Raw genomic sequence first — 6,909 nt, 5'->3', positions numbered from 1 at the left:
TACCGCCAGCTGGAGAGCGCCTTGCAGGGAGGTGACGGCCGTTTGCCGAGCGGTCTCTTGAACCGCCTGATAGCTGAAGCGTCTGGCGACGTAAGAGCCGCCCAGGTGAGCTTGTTCTCTTTGAAGACGGAGGTTCCCCAATGCCCCTGTGAGAGCTCCTTCTCCTGGGGAGCCCTCCCCGTAGAGGAGAGACCGTATCCAGTTCCGCGCTGGGGTGCGTGTAGAGCCAGCGAGCCCCTCTGTGCGAGGCGACTGATGAGCCGTGCTTGGAGGATGGAGCTGGGACACACAGGCTCCCAATTCCAGCTGCTGGCAAGTCTTGGCTTAGGGAGAGGCTCTGGGGACTCGTTCTTGTGGGGCACTTGGTGAGGGCCTGTCGAGAGCGCCGGAGAGGGGCGGACGTGGTCTGCCTGGGGAGAGTTGGGTTCAAGTCTCTGTTGCCCGCCCTGCTCGCCTTCCCCGGGGCACAAAAAGCGGCAGATGCCTGGCCTGGGGCGCAGAGGTCCCCGTGGGGTCTTGCTGGGGAGACGGGACTGTCTCTCGGCTAGCCCTGAGGTCATTGCTGGCCGGTTTATCCCCGTCCGAGCGCCTCAGCCTTTTTCCCGCAGAGCGTTTCACCTATGGTGCTTTTTTAGGGTGTGAGCGATGACGTGAGGACAGCCGCTAGTGACATCCTGGTGGCGCTGGCTGGCTCCCACTTCCATTTCGTGATGTCCGAGCTGCAGGGACACCTGAAAGCCGTGGGGGGAACCTCCGAGGAATTCCTCTTTGTCACCCTGGGCAAACTGGCCAGCAGCTATGGTATGGAACCCTGGCCTCCTGCTTTGAGTGATGGTCCGTGATAACCGGGAGAGGGATCCTTCCCCTCCCAGATGCTGTGTCCCGAACCGGAGGGCTATGGGCTTGCGGTGCCTCCTTGCCAGGCTCCATTGCCAGGGCTGGGGCTGAGCGGGAGCTCTGCCTCACAGCCTCAATCGTGGTGCTCTGAGGGCAGGAACGTGTCAGGGACCAAACCTTCAGGGGCTCTGCCCCACACCATCCTCCCCATGCCCGCCAAAGCCCTTCCCTGCTCCCTCTCAGGAAAGCAGGAGCCCTCCCCATTGTCGGGGGCCTCCCCCATCCCTCAGATATCACTCATGTCCCCCTGGCCCTGCAGCACGTCCCCCCCATCCCAACACTCCTGGCCCTCCTGCTGGGCAGTGCCGTTGAGGGCTGGACCCCAGGCCCCCCCACGGCTCCGGCTGACTGCGTCCACGCTCTAGCCCTCTGCCCTGCCCTCTCTGCAGCCCTGCGATGCATCCCTTTTGCCGGAATGACGCTGCTCGCCCTCCGCGCCGTCCTGAGCCGAGTGGGGAGCGGACCGGTCCGGCGTGCCGTCTGCGGTGGTGAGTGTCGGACCCTCAGCCGTGGCCCTGAAGGCAGGGGAAGGGTACGGGCTGGCTCGCTCCGATCTCGGCGCGTCCGAGCCCGACCTCGCTATTTCGGCAATGCCAAACCGCCGTGAGCATGTAGGAACGGCGGGTGAAGCGTCAGAGGTTTCTGGTGGGCAGGACGTGGAGACGCTGGGTACCTGCACAGAGGAACTCAGGGGTGCCTTTGGGCTGCCTGGTCCTGAGCCTTTCGACCGGCTTCACGTGCCTGTGCTGAAGGGCAAATATTTGGGCAGGGGAGGGCGAGGGATGCAGCGGGTATAGGCTGGAGGGGAACAGGCACGTGAGGAGGAGAAGCTGTGGTGGGGAGGAGAAGAGAAAGAGTGCAGACACCTCGAGCGCAGGGTTTGCGCCCCTGAATCCAGATGTGGCCTCAAGCCAAAAGCTGGCAAGCTGGGGGCTGTGCTGAAAGCAGGCTTGGGTGAGAGTGCGAGGTACCCTTCCCGCCGCAGGCGCCCACGTGCCCCTTTTTCCCTTCTTTTGGTGCAGTTCTGGAGCAATGGTCGGAAGGGGTGAAGACTTACTTCTGCTCCTGGGACAAATGCCCCTTCCCTCGCGTCGGGGAAGCGCAGCTCTGCAAACACGTTTACCCCCTCTATTGCTACGTGGTGCAAAACTGGCTGGGCTGCGAGGAGGAAGAGGTGAGGGCAGCTGCCTTTCCAGCCCAGGGACTGAGAAAGCCCCCCCCCCAGGCCAGGAGTCTGCCAGTACCATGCCCAGGGCTGGTAGTATTTGGCTGACAAGAAGCAGCCAAATCCTGGGACCTTTTAGCAGCGGGGCGTTGGGTGCCAGCACGGGGAATTGCTTTTCGTCCTCCGGAGTGAGCCCTTCTCTCTGGGAGGGGTAGGACTCGTGGGCAGGGGTTGCTGAGCGCTCGGCAGATCTTCAGCCCTCCCTTCCCTCTCCAGGACAAGCAAGCTGCCCTCAGGGCGGTGGCTGCCATGATTGGCGTCCTCCTGCGCGAGGAGCAGCACCGGGAATACGCCTGGGATCAGCTCCTCCTGTACCAAGACACTTTCTGGGCGACCAAGGTCAGGCATGGCCGTGGGGTCTGTGCAAGTACCGCAAGGTGTTGGGGAGCTGCTGGGTGCCAGAGGAGCTAGGGAGCCTTTACTGAAGGAACAGGGAGAGCAGAGGAGCCCTGAGGCTTCTTTCAGGCAAGAGAAGAGCAACCCAGGAGGGAGCCAAGAGGCACTGGGGCTTCTCTCCTGTGGAAGGGATGCTCTGCCATCTCCCTGGGGCTCTGGTGTGCCTGAGGAGCTCTGCCCTGGTGCCCAGGGCCATGTCCAGCCCTGTCAGACACGGGGAGAGGTCTCACGGGTGGGAAGCCACGGCAGGTGATGAGGGCAGTTCTGGATTTCCTCAAGGAGCTGCTCAGCGCCAACGCCCGCAGCCGCTCAGCGTGGGATATACATGTGCTGCCTGTCTGCTCTGGCCCCACAAAACACGACCAGCCCCGCCAGTAGAAGCGTGCAAGTGTTTCTACGCAGGTCTGGCAGCAGAGCCTGTCCCCCGCAAAAAGCCTGTCCCCACCGCCCACTTTGTGTGTGTCTCTTGAACTTGCAGGAAGAGACAATGGAGGAGCCCTGGGACTCCACGGCGGCCCAAGTGTTTCTCGGTCTGGTGCAGTTGAGGTAAGGTCCACGGCCCGGACCCTCGGACTCACTCTGTTTCCCCACCCGGAGCCCTGTGACCTGTTGTTTTTCTCTTCCTTTTTTTTCTCTGGCCAGGAGGCTGAAGCCATCTTTGAGCAGGAAGAAAAGTTGCAGCCTGCTGGCTGAGTGCTGCCACACCATCTTGTCCTTTCCTTCCAAGGAGGAGATGGAAGGGAGAGGGAAGATAGCGAGGCAAACTGGGAACATACAGGTACCCGCCATCCTGGCGCTGCCCACCTCTTGGCCAGGATCCCCCCTCAGCGTGCCCTGGCAGCCCCCCGTGGTGCCAAACCTCAGTCCTCCTTGTCTTGCTTTCAGACCCTGCACACGCTGTGCTTGGAAGGTCTGGGCCGGATTTTAGCAGTCCTTCTCGAGGCGGAGGTGACCTCTACCTTCTTCAAGGATGTGGTCCATGTGAGCAGCCATGGGGTGATGGGGAAAGAGTCGCTCCGAAGCTGGGGCGGAGATTTGGGGGGGCTTAGAGAGCGGGGCTGCGAAGGCAGCACTGCCAGTGCTCGGTGGGTCTGGGGGCCGTGCCGAGCCGCAGGGCAGGCTGTCGAGGAAGGGTCCAGAGGAGGGAGACGGAGGGATGTCGGGGAGAGAAAGATGCTCGTCATGAGACAGGATAACCCCCTGCGCCAGGTCCTGCAGTGCTGGCTCACCTCGGCCAAAGCGTGGGAGCGGGAGAGGGCCTTGCAGGTCTGCGCCCAGCTGCTGGGTGACTGCGAGGAGCGATTCGAGGTCACGGTGAGTAGGGAGCTCCTGTGTGCCCCATGCCTCTCCCAGAAGAGAGCCCTGCTTGGCTGGGCGCTGGGTTTCAGGTCTTGCGGAGTGGCAGGGCAGCACCCCTGCCCTCTCCTCTGCCCGATCCCTGCTCCGGGCAGCATGGCCGGGAGAGGTGAGCGGGCACCGGGTCTCCCTGCGACCCTTTTGCCGCCTCTTGCCCCTGCAGAGAGGATGCGCTTGCAAGCAGTTTGGCTTCTTGGTGGGGCTGCTGGGACCTCTGACTACCGAATCCCTGGCCACGTCCCGCCGCTGGGCAGGGGTCTGCCTGGGTCACCTTCTGCAAATGCAAGGTGAGGACAGAGGGGGCTTGCCAGGCTTGGTCAGGAAAATCTGCCCAGGACCAGAGGGGAAATCAGTTAGCTGCCCAGAGTTTTGGAGCAGGGACTTCAGCTGCTGGCCCAGAGCGTGAGGTTGGGGAGGGGGTTCTGGTTAAACCCCTCTCCAGCCAGCCAAGAAATGCTCTCCGCAAGGGAGGAAGGTTGTAGACGGGGTGTTCTGTGGCCGTACAAAATCACTGTCCCCGCAAAGAAACTGGTTAGAAGTGAGTTCTTGCCTGCGCTTCAGGGAGCAGCATCCCTCTGTGCTGAGGACGTTTCCTCCCTCCCAGAGCCATCCCCGTCACATCCCGCTGCGCCGAATTCCTGGCCCTTGCTGCCCCAACCCCGGGTCCTGCTTTTTCGATAGCTGGGGCTGATGGTTGGGTTCCTGTAAATGTGACTCTCCTTTTTACCTGGTGCTTCTCCCAGCCAAGACCAGGAAGGTGGCACCCGAGGCGGGTGACATTGCGTGCCTGCGTAAAGGGCTGGACACCACCGACGACGTGCCTCTGCTGGAGACCTCTTACGAAATAGCAAAGGTAACCGGCCCCGGTACGGGGCTTGGCGACTGGGCTCCTGCACATCCCCCTGCTCCCTCCAGGCTCCCACGCCATTTCCAGAGGGAGCTGTCATGCCAGCACCTCCGTTGTTGGCAAGTGGCAGGAGGCTCCGAGACGTGCCTGGCCTTTAGGCACGCTGTCAAAGGAGCGGATACCACGGCGTGTTTGTGTGTGTGTGTGTGTGCACGAGAGAGTGCTGTTGTCGGAAGACGAGCTTTGCAGATAAGCAAACGTGAGGGGAGGCACTTCTAAATCTCTTGGCTCCATAAAACAGAAATGGCAGGAGTGTACTGTGATTGCCCCTTCCATGACAGGCGACCCGCTGAACTTAAGAGTCCCTTCAAGGCTCCTTCCCGTTCTGCAGAGATGCAGAGTTGTGACCGGGTCTCTCCTCTTTCTGATTTCACTCCAGACTGTCTGCAAGTATTTCCCCCCACCAGAGGCCGCAGACTTCATGAGCACCATCACGGAAGGCCTGACGTGTACCAGAGAGGAGTGTGCATGGGCCGCTGAGATGTGGATGATAACCTTTCTGGAAAAATGTGGACAGCGAATATATCAGGAGGTAAGAGGGACATTTTTTGCGGCTCGGCTTTGACTTTTCTCTGTGGGCTGTTGCGCTACACCTCGCACAGTTGACGCAAGCTAAAGAAACGCAGCCTGTGTGCCGAGACGAAGGGTATCACCGGTCCGAGCTGCGTGTTAGCACCTCCTGCCACATTCTGCTCTGTGGAGCGGGGGGGCATGGGCACGGGCAGTCCAAAGTCTCCTGCTGGAGCAGGTCCTTGCCGTGAGACAGTTACCCCTGGGATGCACCGACCTTCCCGTTCCTGTCCTTTCACTGTGAGGCTTCTTCATGGGCTTGGAGCGTGGTTTTGGTTTTGATCTTGCATTGCCACAGCCCGCTGGGCGGTCAGGGTTACCCAGGCTGTTCGGTGAGAAACTTCTCCATCTCTTGGGTGTACGCAAAGTGCTCAGCCCCTGGCACTGCTGGGCCCAGGCAAGTGCAGCAACCGAGGGCACGTGCGTGTTTGCGTGCCAAGGGCACGCTCGCCCCGACCTGTGAGCCAGGGCTTGGGCAGAGCGGCACGGTGAAGTTTAGGAAGTTTAGGACTAGACCCTGACAGCGTGTCAAGGGAGCAGGCATTGCTCGTGAACTAATTGACCGTGCTTGCGTTCTGTAGAAGTACGGGGAAAGGACGCGTTGTGGCATTCTTTCTCGTCTTCTTCCTTTCAGGTGCCAGAAGTCCTGCACGTCCTTTACAGCCGCATGCAGACCGTGAAAAAGGACACCCACAGGCGCCTCCTGCTCCACGCAGTGTATCTCCTGGCCTGCTTTCACCACGAGCCTGTGGTCGAGAGCCTCCTCCAGAAGCGTCTGCCCATGGACAGGTCCGTGCACTCCCATCTTGCCCCTCTGTGATTAAACGTGGCTTGCCCGTGTTAAGAGGAATCCAAAGAAGAACAAAAAGTCGCTCGTCTCCCAAAAGGTCTGAGCATTGCAAGGCCATGTGCTCCCATCTCTGGAAAAAACCAGGCATCATAAGCCCCACTGCTGACAAGGAGAGAGTCTGGGCTCTGGTGAGGGCACCGCAGGTACCAAGGGCATGAGCTCAAGGGTGAATGTCTCTTGCCCTGCAGGGACACGATGGAGCTGTGGAGGATCCTGGGGAGAAGCAGCCTTGGGGTTCAGGTCCTGAAGTACTTAACACAGAAGTTGGAGGCAGCGGGAGAGAACAGCCCTGGGCCCCACTCCTCCGCTCACGAACCGGACCACAGCCAGGCTGCTCTGGAGCCCCTCATGGTACGCTCGATGGCAGAGGCGTTCCTGCAGCTTTGTGTCTGCTTTCAAGCAAATGCCTGGGGAGACTGCACAGGGGTAACGTGCTGGGGCATCTCAGCATTGGGGCTGTGAGGGGCCGGGACACATTTTTCTGGTCCTGGACCGCAAGGCTGTCCCTGGCATGAGACCTGCAGGCAGCAAAAGCTCCCCAAGGGAGGCAGCGGGAGTGCACTGGTGGGCAAAGCCCTTGTTTAATGGGTGTTTCTTGGCCGAATTTCCCTGCAGCTCCCCTGTGCCATCTCCGAGGTGGTGTTTGTGCTGCCAGCCAAGGAAAGGGTCCAGTGCCTGCTTCCCCGTCTGCTTCCTGGCCTCCTGGGT

The 6,909-nt window shown here is 60.8% G+C and overlaps 1 long non-coding RNA gene across 1 annotated transcript; it reads left to right on the top strand.

Annotated features, from left to right (window-relative positions):
- Positions 1-1,285: 1,285 nt before the first annotated feature.
- LOC142028710 (uncharacterized) lies at positions 1,286-3,031 on the top strand. The gene is made up of 3 exons (XR_012649668.1): positions 1,286-1,385; positions 2,339-2,461; positions 2,997-3,031. It is a non-coding gene; the product is annotated as an uncharacterized LOC142028710 (long non-coding RNA).
- The last annotated feature ends 3,878 nt before the right edge of the window (positions 3,032-6,909 follow it).

This window comes from Buteo buteo, chromosome 2, assembly GCF_964188355.1.
Source record: "Buteo buteo chromosome 2, bButBut1.hap1.1, whole genome shotgun sequence".
In the NCBI taxonomy this organism is placed as follows: Eukaryota; Metazoa; Chordata; class Aves; order Accipitriformes; family Accipitridae; genus Buteo; species Buteo buteo.
The sequence above is the reverse complement of the archived record's forward strand: the minus strand, read 5'-3'. Positions and strand labels throughout refer to the sequence as shown.